General features: G+C 43.9%; 1 protein-coding gene across 1 annotated transcript in view; it reads right to left on the bottom strand.

The window, feature by feature from the left end:
- The window catches only part of SDC3 (syndecan 3), a 480,876-nt gene that overhangs the window by 118,777 nt on the left and 347,554 nt on the right, over nucleotides 1-14,545 (bottom strand). The window lies entirely within an intron of this gene.

Raw genomic sequence — 14,545 nt, 5'->3', positions numbered from 1 at the left:
CCACATGCAGTGACCAGGTACTGGTATACTTCAGAATGGGGTGATTCCACTAACCTCTGCTTCGTGTATCGGCAGATTTTGGATGTTGCCAATCCGTGCAAAAGAAACTGCCCCGGAGCCAGCGAGTAGCGCTCTTGAAAATCTGCAAAGGGCAGAAGAGTTTCTGCTATGTATAACGCCCCCATTGTTTTTGCTCCTGCGGCTATCCAATCATGGATTCCCCTCCAATCACCGTCATGTGGGAGCACTATTAGAAACTGAATTGGGATGTCAGGGTCATATGGCATTTTAAATTAGTTCCTTTGAAGGCACTGGTCCCAACAGTAATGCACGACTGAGACTTATAGAGTACCCGTCGTAATCGGGGATCTTGGTCTAAGAAGGATACCAGCCAATCTATGGATGTCCGGGACTCTGATGTGTAAATCACCATCAGGCAAAAGTCTACTTGCTATCCATTGGGTCAACCACTGTAGTGGTCCTACCATATAATATGATTTAAAGTCTGGTATGGACATACCGCCCTCCATTATTGGACTTCGGAACACAGTAAGTACCACTCTCCTACAGCCTGCGCCCCAAAGGAACCCCGTGATAAGTGTGTCAAGGTCCTTGAACCAAGACTGTGTGATCATAGCGCTAATGTTACATAAAAATAGAGAAGGCGCAGTAATGCTACCATCTTTAAGAGCGCACCCGACTAGCTACTGATAGTGGAAGTGAGCTCCAAAACCCTATGCTAGACCTGAGCCCCCAGATAGCTTTTCCCACTGTGCTCTCGAGGACATCCTCATGGTTGTGGTATACGCACACTCCCAGATATGGTGTGTATTGAGGTTCCTAGCGTAGGGACCCTAAGTTGGGTGGTGGGTCTTTCAAAGGTGCCGCCGGGAAGATACAGGATTTTCGCCAATTAAAATACAGGCCAGAGAATTCTCCAAAGCGCTCTAGAAGGTATCAAGATCCCACAAGAGGTCCTCTCGTATCCTGAAGGAAAAGGAGGCGATCAACAGCATAGAGTGCAATATGATGCTCTTGATCTCCCACCCTTATTCCGCCATGTGATCCTCCCCTCCGGGCATTGCAAGCAAGTGGCTCAAACATGAGTGCAAAAAGCAGGGGTGACAAACAGCACCCCTGCCTCGTTACCCGCTCTACTACGTATTCTTTGCAGACCTGTGCTCATGCATCTGTATACCGGAGTTTTGTCCAGGCTCCAAATCCTTTCCCCAGCCCAAAGCGTCTCATTACTTCCTACATGTATGGACACTCTAAACTGTCAAATGCTTTTTTCAATGTCAACGGTGAAGATCGCCGCTGCGTTCTTATCATAAATATCAGCTTCCAGTACCGACTTCAATCGTTTGATATTCAAAGTTGTATTTCAACCTGGGATGAACCCGGACTGATCTCTCTGTATTAAATCAGTCATGTATTGCGTCTGTCTGGTGGCCAAAATACTGCTAAGTATCTTATAATCAATGTTCAACATCGACAGGAGGCAGTACAATGTTACGTCCGCAGCTTCCCTCCCTGGTTTTAGCAGGGGTACTACAAGTGCTTCCCTAGTGGAAAGCGGGAGGGAACCCTCCTGTTTGGCTGCTTGGTACATGGCTAAAAATTTAGGGGCTAAGCGCTCTGCGAAGCTGGAATAAAACTCCGCAGGAAAGCCATCCGTGCCTGGTGTTTTCCTCTTTGCCATCTGCGTTATTGCAGCCCTAATCTCTGGGAGCGTTATGTCCAAGCCGATGTCTGCAGCTGCCTGCAGAGGCAGCACTGGGAGGGCGACATCCGTTAAGAATGTAGTTAGTGCATCTGTTCCGTTAATGGCGGTGTATATAAAGTAGAGTAATACACTGGGTATGCCTCATTAATATTGCTCTATTTATACAATCTGTCCCCAGTGGTGGTCTGTTCAACTAGCACAGGGCCACTCTTGGCCAGGTTTGCCAGCCGTGCTAGTAGTGCCCCTGCATGATCCCGTTCAGAATGTTCCAGTATCATATAACTTTGTAATCGAAGCACCGGAGACGTTCTACCTCCATGCTACCTTTTCCCTGGCCTCCAAAAGCTCCGCTTAGATCTCCGGGTGGTCTGGCCTCTGCCTTTCGAGGGCCCTCAAATCTCTTTCTGCCACCCCGATATCTTGAAGTAGCGTCCGTCCCAACCCAGTGACCTCAGATATACAGCGGCCTCTAATCACAGCCTTGATGGCCTCCCACTCTATCAATGGGGACGAGGTGGTACCGGTATTCTCAGCAAAGTAAGAGTCTATGGTGGCTCCAAGAGTGTTGTGGAACACTGTGTCTTCCAAGGACTCTGGGCGTAATCGCCAGGCCACTATAGCGGGCCTGGGTCTGCACCAATGCAGTCCCAACAAAAGGGCATCATGATCTGAGACTGTTCTTGTCAGGTAGTCAGTGAGTGCCTTGGTCTTGTGGATATCTAGGGAACATAAGATAGTGTCCGGCCGCACATGTAGATCGTGCATTGGCAAGCAGAACGAATAGTCCTGTTCCTCTCTGTGTTGGAAGCGCCAGAAGTCAACCAAGCCCTATTCCAACTGCCAAGCAGAGAATACAAATTGGGGAGTCTTGTAAGGGAGGATGGGAGCGGCCTTTAATTGGATCAGTCACACAGTTATAGTCCTAACTCAGTTTGATAAATCCGACCATGTGAGGGGCTGAGAACCTGGATGGTGTGGAAAAGAATGCAGTCTGGTCTGTATTGGAGCCACAGATGCTTCCTATTGCAATGCCCGACCATCCAACCTCCCATTTATAAGCACATATTTCCCCTGTGGATCTATCACTTGACTAGTGCACTGGAAAGGGATGCCCACCCTGATGCATATCAGGGCTACTCAAGCATATGAGGAGTATGTAGTGTACTAAAGTTGACACCTCCATGTGCGCTTAAGTGCAAGTCCTTCTTTGGTGTTAATATGTGTCTCCAGGAGCAGTGCAATCTGGATTCCTCGCCGTGTCATGTGTGAGAATACTTTGTGTCATTTGTCCATGGAATGCATGCCCCGGTTATTCCAAGATAACAGCTTGTACGTCACGGGGGTGCCATGACGTGTGGTAGTAAGCAGACATGGCAGTATGGTGTTGAGGGGACAACCACCTGATGCACGGGAACAACCCCCTCCTCTCAGCACCTTTGGAGTACTCTAAGGCACAGTGTAACTCTTCAAGTCTTGGGATTTCAGTCACTCTTACTTGAACCCTCCATTTGTTCAAGTCTATTCATTTCAGCCTTTAACTCTAAAACGCTCCATCTTTTCATGCCTTGGGTTCTCAGTCACTGTCTCTTTAACTCTTTTTTTGTTCAAGTCTTATTACCTTGGTCACTCCCTATTGAACTCTCTTTTTTTTTTTGGAGCTCTCTCTTATGGTCCACCTTTCTTCAGCTCCTTTTGGTCCTTGTTGTTCTTTTTAAGGCTTCAAAAATGTGCTAAGTTTCTGACTTTTTGTTTCATCTCTGTCACACACAGCGGGTTACTGGAATGGAAATCAGTGCCATATTAGTGTTCGTAATAAGAGGACCATTTTACCAAAAAAGATCTCCTGCCTTCCAGTTTCACCCAATTTATGAAATTAGATTCAGGTCAATCAGTGAGCCATGCAGACAAGTAAGCCAAGTGCAAGGGCTTCACAAAGGTTAACCTTTCAAACTGCTGTTATGGATAACTGGGTCAAAAAGCACATTCTTCCAATAATGTTGGTTAAAATGATTAAGGAACGTATTTAGATTTTGGCAGATGGAATGGACTGTCATAAATTGACAGATAACCATAGTACAAATGGCATAGACTATAATGGACTGGTAATATGGCGGACAAGACATTAAGCACATTTGTGACAGAGTATCCAGTCTGCCAAACTATCATTACAAAACTCTAAATAAGGCCTTAAGTTTACGAGCTACTTCTTAAAGGAAGCACATTAAATATTGAAATCTCTTTGTCCTAGATGATCCCATACATAAATGTTGCTGGTGCAGTGTTGAATGCTCGAAGTACATCTTGATCAAATATGAGGAAATGTAAAATTGAATGAAATTGTATTTTAAACAAATGTTAAATACAATTGATATCTGTGGTGTTCGCCAAGTGTGGGGCATATGCATTTCATAATGAACTTCCTTTGCATTAATATAAGCTCAAGCATAATACGTTTTTTGATTGTTTTCCAATTAACCCTCAGACAAATTGAGAGTGATAGGTGGAGTCATTTAAGTAAATAGATTTTCCCAATTTAGCACTTGTCAGGCAGTTCGCAGTTATTAATTATGAGCTGTATTGTGGATGTTGCATTTAATTGAGTGTTAATATTCCTTCGTGGTTTTTAGCTTATGCGCTGTACCACTGCAAATTGAGATTGATTTGTTTTTTTTAATACACATTTTTGCTTGGTAAACCTAGATGAAGCAATAGTCGGCCTTTCGGGAAAGCTCGCCACTTTAGATAGCGCATGACAAACGTTAGGGACGAGACTCTTCATTTGTTGAATACGTTCAAACCAACACATTTCTACTGAACATTGAATAAGAAAAACGTGTCAGCCTTCCCAGTCACTTCCTTCACTTGCACTTGCACTTCAAACTTTAAAATGTAAATGAACAAAAAATATGAAGAGAGTGATCGCTTCGGGATGACTATTTCGAATGCAGCAAGTCTTCAACGTTCCAGCACTTCCGGCCAGAGTTCCGGTTCGAGCGCCCTGCAAACACAGGGCCATTCTGGGAGCCTGTAACTGCGAGCTAAGTTCAGAGATGCCACAAATAAGTATAAAGGAGTCTTTGAAAACATCTCACAAACACGAGGATTCATGGGGGAAGACGGGGCGCCACCAGTGCCGTAGAGAGCGACTGCGGTCTGCTTAGAAAAAGACCGACTGGCACTTGAAGCCTCAACAGCTTCAAACAGCTTCAAACAGCATCTAATCTGCCCCTGGAGCCTACTCTCTTCCATGAGTGGGGAGGGAGGGCATGTTATGTTTACTCTGAATGTCAGATTTTACTGGCAGCACACAGAACTCCCTCACCCCCTAGCATCATCAAGATGCTGTTTTAGGTGTTGGGAGTACACGCAAGTTCTAGCCACATATCGTAGGCTTGTCTGAGTCTGCAGGTATAAAATATCATGCACTAAATAGGTCACAAGAAATCAGATGCAAAAATATATCTTGTTTCAGTACTATCTGCGAGTGGCATTGGCTCTTCAGAGAGACTATTAGTAAGGTAATGTGAACGGCACCCACCACAACAGGCTTTCGCCTCGAGGCAAGAAAAACTGAACCAATACTTTCACACTGAAGGAGGACCGTACTTGTATAGCACCCTTTCTTCCCTGTGTGTTTTCCTACATTAAGCACAGGATCCACCTAAAGTTGCACTTACAGTCTAATGTGTGTATGTGCCACGACTTGACTTTTGCCACCAGGACAGGACTGAGAACCAAAATCAACTGTGGCCAAAATGTTGCAACCAGTCCTACCCCGCAAAAGTCCAGGACTAGTATGTAGCTGGAGGGCATGATTGGGTTATGAAAGCCCATGATACTTTGAAAACAGCCTCCTAGTCTGGCGACCACTCAGGAAATGCCAAAGTGACCAGATGGATTGTGCAGCCAAGCTTGCCACCATGGTTTTGGTGAAGCAGGAACATTGGGCTGTGGGATGGTAGCCTAGAGGTCTTATGAAAAAAAGGAGTTTTAGCGCCATGGGTCCATCTGTGACCCCAGCACAAATCAATATCTAGCTTCGAAACGGATCCCTACTGGGCTCTTGTATTGATGCCTTATGTGGAAAACACTAGTCTATTTCCTAACAAGGATATCTCAACAATGACTATAAAATCCATGTTTGTGAGGTAGTTGCTGTTTGAATTTCAAATGTTTTATTTAATATACGTCCCTAAGAGTATTTGCTTTTTTCAGGATGCAGTTTTCCTATAGCATTTTTATATAGCATATTAATCTTAAATAGAGTTTTTTGTGAACTGGGCCATCAGTATGTGTCTGCGTATGTTTAGGTTGTGAGTGGGTGTTTACAGCGGGCCACAATTGAGAGCTCTGAAGTCGAAGGCATTGTTAGTTTCTCACAGTGCCTGTCAGTGAGTCATAAAGATGTTCAGAATACATGCACATCAATACTTGGCCCCACTGCAGAGCACAGAAACCAACTGTGACTTGTTTCACTCGGGCTTATGAACATAGAAATAGTGTGTGAAGGAGGTACAGAGCTGCTGAACTACAGATAGGGAAAAAGAAAATTAAGTGTCTGCAGCCAAACATGTGGAAGGGGACAGTGAAGTTAAGGAGATACAAGAAAGCATGTACAAAAGAAGAGAATGAAAAGAGGGTGCGAAGAGGAAAGGTATGAGGTGTGAAATATGGATATGGAGGAGGAAGACATACTTAGAAAAGTGGGTCAGTCCCTCACAAAGGCGGCAGAGGAAGAAGGTTGTGTGAAAGAGAGAACAGGAGAGATAGTGAGACTCTGAAGCCATAAACACAAAGATTATGGGGTTTACTTATAAGACGGACTAGGTGGCCTCACACACTATATAGTGTCATGCTTCATCATATGACCACCTAGCCCCACCCAGGTAGGACAGTGCCACCTGGGCTGACTCAACCTCACCGTTAAAAGAATAGGAGGGAGTGCATAAAGTATATGGGATCCAGCTATACTAAGGAAAAAGTAAAAACACCTAGTTAGTCACCTGTGTAATAGTACACCTTTATTCGTGGTGTCTGCTGGTGTGGTTAAGAACAGATGATGGGACACCTATGTGAGAACTAAGACTCACTGGGTCACCTTTCTAAAAATTACTGCCCAAAATGTTTCTGCCCGCTACTCAGAGCCAAAGGACGTCTGGGGCATTCTTCAGGGCCTAGGATCCCTCATTATCATGCATTACAAATGATGGACTACTCCGCTAGGAGGAGTGCAGATACTATAAAGATAAGGGGCCTACCTGTGGGGAGATGCCCTATGGAGGCCTAAAGGAAACAAAACGGGAAAATATACATATCCGTGTCACACAACACTGCACAGCACACAAAGGAGTGACACAGCAAGCAAAAAGTCATGCAATGTAAACGTGAGAAAAACGTGTCCAAGGGAAAAGTATAGTTTTCTTACCCTAAACCTGAAGGGCTACAGGCCCCAGGTCAAAAGGAGGGGGAGTGTCCCCTTATACTCACACACTAAAATAGGAAGATAAGGCAAAACAGAATAAGAAACAGTCAGTAAGTATTATGAAGGCAGGAACTGGTCCACTACATGGTAGCCATAGATGCCCTTTGCTAAGAGGGCCGAGTGGTGGCTGAGGTATATTACATAGCTGATGCCCAGGAGGGTAATGTAAGAGCCAAAAGGCGGTAAATTCAAGACTCAAGCACACATGTCATAAAATAAATGTGAACATCAAAGTACACATGAATCATGGGCATTCTCAGGCCAGCGATATCCAGCTATATAACCCAAAAGGGGGACAAACACACAACCAATTAAGAAAATATCTAGGTATTATCTGTGCCGTGGAAGTCACCGCTGTGCGAGGGTTCGCAAAAGACTCACAACTCCAAAGGAGGCACTCGCTCAGCACCTACTCCGTTCCCCTCTCTAGACCGCTTGTGGTAGCGGGTTTAGCGAGAGGACGGTAAGTAAAGGGGAGAGAGCACGGGTCCCCTACCGCTGGCCCCAACCGGATCCCGGGGTGTGGTGGGCAGCGGGACGTAACTTAAGTATTTACGTAGGTAACGCGAGTACGCGTTGACCTGCGGGCCAAGGAGTCTGGGAAATGTAGTTCCCTGCTCCACGCCCCATGCCCTTGTATGCGCAGGCCCGGTCAGAGTACAAGAAACTGACCAGAATGGCTGGTGCGGCTTGGAATATGAGCGGGGAGGGGTGGGGGGGGTTGAGGTCGGGGGTGTTGGGTGCGGGGGGCAGGCAAGGAGGGGAGAATAGGGGAAGGCGGAAAGGGGGTGTACAAAACACACAAGGGAAGAGGTAGAGAAAAGGAAAGAAAAAGAATCAAAGAAAAAGAATCAAAGAAAAAAAGGCAGAGCAAGAAAAAAAGAGGAAAAAGGAGAAAAAGAGAAAAAAAGAAAAGAGGATGAAAAAGAGGTAGGAGAGGGGGCAAAGAAAGGGGGAGAGTTAGAGAAAAGAAAAACAAGAAGAAAAAAGAAGAAGAAGAAGAAAGAATAGAAGAGGGGGAGGAAGGGGGACAGAGGGGAGAAAGAGATGAGAAGGAGATACCTATAGAAGAGAAGAGAAGGGAGCAAGAGAGGAAAGGAAGTGCAGTAAAATCAGAATGAATTTCCAGGTCAGAGGTAGAGAGGTAGACAGATCTGAGAAACACATGGGGGGGAATTGAAAGATTAAAGATAGACAATTATTGATAGGTGGAAAGAAAAGAAGAAAGGGAGGGGGGGTTTTGGCAGGGAGGGTTGCGTGAGGTGGGGGGAAGGAGGGTAGTGAAGGTATGAAAGGCGTTAGGAGGTTGGGAACTGGGGGCGGAGGGGTTTGAATAAGGGGGATGAGTTAGCACTGTTGGTGCTAAATGAGTACTGGTTGATTGTCATATCACTTAGTAATGACCACGGAATTTCGTCATTCAATCCTTTGGTGTCTGAGTGTAGTCTCCAGACCCATCGTTGTTCGTAATAAAAAAGTTTCTGGTTCAAGTTATTTGTTGTTTGTGGTAGTTTGTCTAAAACTATCCATTCCAGCTCATCTGGGATATGGTTACTCATGGTGAAGTGACTTGTGAGTTTAGTGGCGTCCCGTTTGTACGGATGGTACTCCTGTGTTCACAGATGCGGGTGCTCATCTTCCTGGTTGTCATCCCAGTGTACTTAAGTTGACAGGGACACTTGATCATGTAAATCACATTCCTGCTGTTGCAATTCATGAGAGATTTCAATATCCATGGTGTTTTTAAACCTAAGTCCATCGTGGTGTTTCTCTGCGTCAACTGGCAAACACTACAGTTTCCACAGGGATAGTGACCTGTTGGAGGTGGTAATTGCCACAGTGTTGTCTGGTTGTTTAAAGGTTTCACAATGGGTCTTGTGTGGACCACCAGGTCTCATATGTTTGTGGCCCTCTTGTAGGCATGTAAAGGTTGTTGGAACAGAAGGCCGCCAGAGGTCAGAATTTTTCAGTCATCCCTGATTATTTTCTGGATTTTGTGAGATAGAGGGTTAAATGTTGTCACACACACTATCTGTTCGGTCTTTGGTTTGCTTTGGCGGGGTTCTAACAATTGATCTCTATTGTTATTACGTGCCCTTTTGTTTGCTCTCCTGACAAGGTGTGCAGGATAGTCTTTTTCTTGCAGTTTTGTAGATAATCTTTGTGCGTGTGCAGATCCAAGCAGTTTTGTCTCAATTGTAAGAATTGGCCCACCAGTAGATTCTCCCATAGAGACCTCGGGTGGAAGCTCTGAAACTGAAGCAGATTACTGCGGTCTGTAGATTTGTAATAGACCTCTGTGGCTAATGTTCCATTCTTCTAAAAAATGAGTAGATCAAGGAAATGTAATTGACTATTGCCTATCGTCATCGTAAATTAAAAAAAAGGGTTTGCTGTATTGAGTCAATTCGAAAAGGCCTGGGCTTCGTTCCTGGTACCTGTCCAGATCAGTAAGATGTCATCAATGTAGCGTTTCCACAGTTTGATCTGCCCCAGGAACGGGTTGTCATCGTGGAGTACCACTTGTTTTTCAAAGCATACATGAAGACAGGCCAGACTGGGAGCAAACGTGCTGCCCATAGATGTTCCCTGTATCTGTAGATAGAATGTTTTTTCAAACTCAAAGTAGTTCCTTGTTAATGCTACGTGGACCAGATCTAGTATGAATTCTGGAGGTGTACGTGCGTTACCTCTTGTCTTTTCCAGTTGGTCACAGATGACTCCCAGGGTAGCTTCCTGGGGAATATTGGTATAGAGAGATTCCACATCCAACGTGATCAGAAGTTCTGTGGTTTTGTCAAAGGGCATGGAGTCTAACAGAACTAGGACATCAGTAGTGTCTTTTAAGTAGGTTGGGATCTGTTTGACTAGGGGTTGTGAGAAGAAATCACAGAACTGAGAGAGGGGTTCTAAAATGGAGCCGATTCCAGAGACAATAGGCCTTCCCGGGGGATGGATTTTCCCTTCATGTACCTTAGGGAGAATATAAAAGTAAGGCACTTTTGGATTGGTTTGTATCAGGAAGGCTGTTTCCTGTTTGGTTAGCTAGTTGTTCTCAGATCCTCTTGCCACTAGGAAAGATATTTCTTCCTAGATCTCTGGTGTTGGGTCCCTAGACAGGCATTTATAATGTTGTGTGTTCCTCAACAGGCGTTGGCATTCATCTTTATACATATTCCGTTGTAAAATCACCGTCGCCCCACCTTTATTTGCCCATTGAATCACAATGGTGGGATCTGATGTGAGAAGTTTCAAGGCTGTTAGTTCATCTAAACTCATATTATGAAATGAGTTGTTCCGTATCTCCATTAGGCCACCAATTTTTCGAGATACTGATTTCTCGAAGGCTAAGATCTCTGGTGGCATCTGCCCTGTCGCAGGACAGAATGTGGATTTAGGGCATAGTCCTGTATTTTTATCTAGTTCGTCAGTGGTTCTCTCCAAGAAGAATATTTAAAGTTGGATTTTATGAAAAAAGTCTGTAAGTTCAGTTCTGGTTTTGAACAAGTCTACTTTTGGGGTTGGAACAAAATTCAAACCCTTGTTCAGGGCTTTTGATTCGATGGTGTCAATGTTTCTATTGCTTAAATTTATAATGCTGTTGTTTCTAGTTGTCATATTTGCAGTTGCTACATCTTGCTTGTGCCTGGGACATTCTCTCACAGTGTCTCGCTCTCTGGAACCTCCTCTCTTGGTCTCCAATTCACCCTTTTTTTTTCCTTTTCCCCTCCCTTGGCCTCCGTCTAAAAAAAGAGGGTGGGGGTTCAGGAAACGACCATTGTGCTGGATGTTGTTGGTATGTAGGGGCCTGATAGTGGGGTGGGGGTCCATATTGAGTTGGCCACCCCCATTAGTTGTTGAACAGGGGAAAGGGGAACATCATAGGTGGATACTTCCACTTCCCCCGATACTGGCCACGATGTCCGTGGTGCTGTTGTGTGATCCCAGAGGAATCACTATCAGAGTCTGAGCTAGTGTTCTTTCCTGACGATGTATCAGACATATTGTTAGACTTAGCTACATAGCCGGTTTTTGTGTAGGGGTACATTTTCTCATGGGAGAATCTGGTTAAATCTTTTTGGAATTTGGAGATTTTTTGTTGAGTCAAGTACTCTTTGTACTCATTCATATTTTTATTGTTTTCCTTTGGTTTCTTTTTGAAGGAGAGGATACATAGGCCTGTCTTCAGATTGCTTTCGCTAGTTTTAATCTGTATTAGCAATACTTCTGATAGTCTAGTCGCTGTTTTGATTATAAGAATGAGCAGTTCCATGTACATTTTCATGCAATTACTGGCCAGTCTTTTCTAAACTCTAGATCTTCCAGAAAAATTTGTGGTTCACTGGTGACAATGAGATCATTGGGTGCTGTATTACTAAGTAGATATTCCGTCAAGACTGCTCCGTGGAGGATAGTCTTGACGTGTGTACGTTTAAGTTCCACTAATGTGTCTGAAGCCCACATCCCCCCTTTCACAAACCTCAGTGAAAATTAATTCACAGTCTTATATTTTCAAGATTGAAATATTTGAAATGTTTGTTTTTACAGCAATATAATTGTCACTCAGTTATCAGCTACTGACAAAAAGCACTGCAAAGCCAATAGGTCTTCCTTGTTTTTAGGCACATGTTCCTAATTGTGTGATGTGTCAGGATGCAATAATAGAAATCTCAAAGAGAGGAACTTATATGCTAGTGAAATGGCACTCTGAGTGATGCACAAGCTTTTAATTTACACCTTTTATGCCACACTCTTGATTACATAGGCCACACCTCCTGGAAAGGATTCAATTATGAGTCTTTGAGAAACTCTCCACCTTTTTCATCCCACTTCAAGCTGTGCATTGACCCACATACGGGTGTCCATTTTAGCAGGTTTTATGTCTAAAGAATTTAATTGAACCAGTATTTCTTAATCATTAAAATATATTTTTAAATGTTTATTACAATAAATCTACACATGGAAGGAAAAATGTATTTGTAAGCTCCCCTAGCTTCACAGAGACATACCATACCATCTAAACATTTCATGGTACATGCTGCTTTGCCTAAACAAGACAAACTTATAGCAATCCCATTTGTGTAGTTAAAGTGTACTTCATTAAAGTTAAACTGTCACCAACAACATAATTAGTTTCAAGTATGTTGCTCATTGATCCTAGAAATGTCCCAATCAGTGGTTTCCACTTCTAAAGTAAGAGCTTGATTTAAACTTTGGCAGATGGTTTCTTCCACGACAAACATGACGGATATCATGTCCCTCATATTACGACTGTATTGTATGCTATGACAAAAGGAGGACAGCATAGCTGTCATATTTCTGACAGAGTACCCATCTGCCAGCTCTAATTTATCCTATTTATATGCACAGTTTTTGTAAAGCACTATACACCGTTTCTAAGTGCTTGGATGTAATAAGAGTGAGACGTGGCAAGTACAGGCAGTATGAAAAATTAATGATATCACCGTCCGGTGGTTCACTGCCTGGACATATGACTGCTTTCTGAAGTCCTCTTTGCACCATAGCAAGTTAATTGGTAAAGACGTGGTCATGTTGAAAAGAGAAGATCCGACGGTCCATGCAAGTGCCTGATGGCATACGCAACGTGAGATGCGGCCTGACCTGCGAAAAGCTGGTGGGTGGGCAATTAATTCATGAAGGAGAAAGGCGGGACAAGTGCACTGGACTGATTTCCTGCCTCTTCTCCCCGAGATGCAAAGATAAAAATAATCGCTTCACATACCGATTCTCTAACTCTTAGTCACATACCTTCCAGCAACTGTTCTCTTTACTATGTAACATACCCTCAATTCCACGGGGTTAAGCAATTGTTTTATCTTTGCTAGCGTGTAATGATTAACCACGAGTATCAAGTCGCCCGAATGACAATTTCATCAAGAAAAACCCCTACAGTTCGTCAGCAATCAACCACACTAGATAGTGCGTGAATCTGCCCTTCAAGAATCTATCTTGTGCAAACCGGAAAGTTAGCAGCATTCTGAAGCCTTTTATAAAGAAGTCAACTTTCAGCCAGTCATACCTCTTGAGGCTTGGCTTCCTCACAGGTGGTAGATGTGATGTCTGGTGCCCCTCCTCCCACAGCAGAATATGGATCCATAGAGGTAGACCTACTCATGGATTTAGTTCCGGGTTCACAGATATTTAGGACACAATGCTATCCCTGCGTGTGCCCACCTCAGGTTCTTCAAGTCAACTGTTCCAAAAGTCAGCTCAAGAACTCTTTCAATACTCTAAACAAAAGTCAATGCTTACATCACACACAGTGCGTAATCCGTGCAAGCGGGGCAGATGGTCAGCACCAGCACTCATTTTTTTTTTAGGACAGGGACTTATTTTTCATCATTAGACTTTGACCCAGACCAAGACAGAGAAAGGCATAAAATTGATAAAGATGGGAGTAGAGAAAGATTTAAAAAAACTATGACAAAGAGAGAAAGCATGGCTGAAAAAACCTGCAGAAGTGAGCTGGAGAGACAGGAAGTGTGTGGTGGTAGAAGAAAGAGGCACGACATAGTAACAAGGCTAAGCATCGGTGTTTGGCAACCACACAATTCGGCAGAACCAGCAGCGGGCATCTAACAAAAACTTGGGATCCTGTACATATTCTTCCCTAATTGAGCACTGGAGCACACACCCTAACTGATCATTATCCTCTCACACTGAAGTAAGCTGAAATTACAGACTTACCTCCTCTCTTACTCAACTCCCACCCGCTAGCACCTTTTCCTGGTTACAAGTGTGTACAACTTAATACTGATAGCGCCTACGCGAGAAACTGGCAAATGGCCCTAATCAATTTGTTTCTAACATGTCACTGCCTATGACAGGGTGTCAGATATGGCTGTATTAACATGTTATGTATAATTAAAGTGATGCCAAATTGTGTTTACAGCTGTAGTGGGCCACTACATTGTAAGTGGTATAAACCATGGCAATATTATCATATTCATTGCATTGACCTAACCTACTTTGCGAGGGAAGTATATAATTACAATTGGTGATCGCATTTACACATACCTCCCACTTTAATAATCGTAATTATACAGTCACCATGCGATCCAGGGGCAATCGATACAGTAGATAAAATATCGTGTGATGATATTGTTGACTTCGAAATAGTGACAAGCAGCTGTTTGAGTTATGTGTCTACCCTCACTAAGTCATGATGCAGTACAAGGTTGACGTCTCAGTGGGCTTGCTACACTGAGACTATGATACAAAGATTGCATTGTCTACAGATTATGCTCTTCTCTCCAGCATAAGTACATCATGTAAACAGTGCAGAGCTTGCAGCCATCACTGGAGTCTGACTGCAC

The sequence above is a fragment of the Pleurodeles waltl genome, chromosome 3_1 (assembly GCF_031143425.1).
Source record: "Pleurodeles waltl isolate 20211129_DDA chromosome 3_1, aPleWal1.hap1.20221129, whole genome shotgun sequence".
NCBI classification, from domain to species: domain Eukaryota; kingdom Metazoa; phylum Chordata; class Amphibia; order Caudata; family Salamandridae; genus Pleurodeles; species Pleurodeles waltl.
This window is presented reverse-complemented; position numbering and strand designations above follow the sequence as displayed.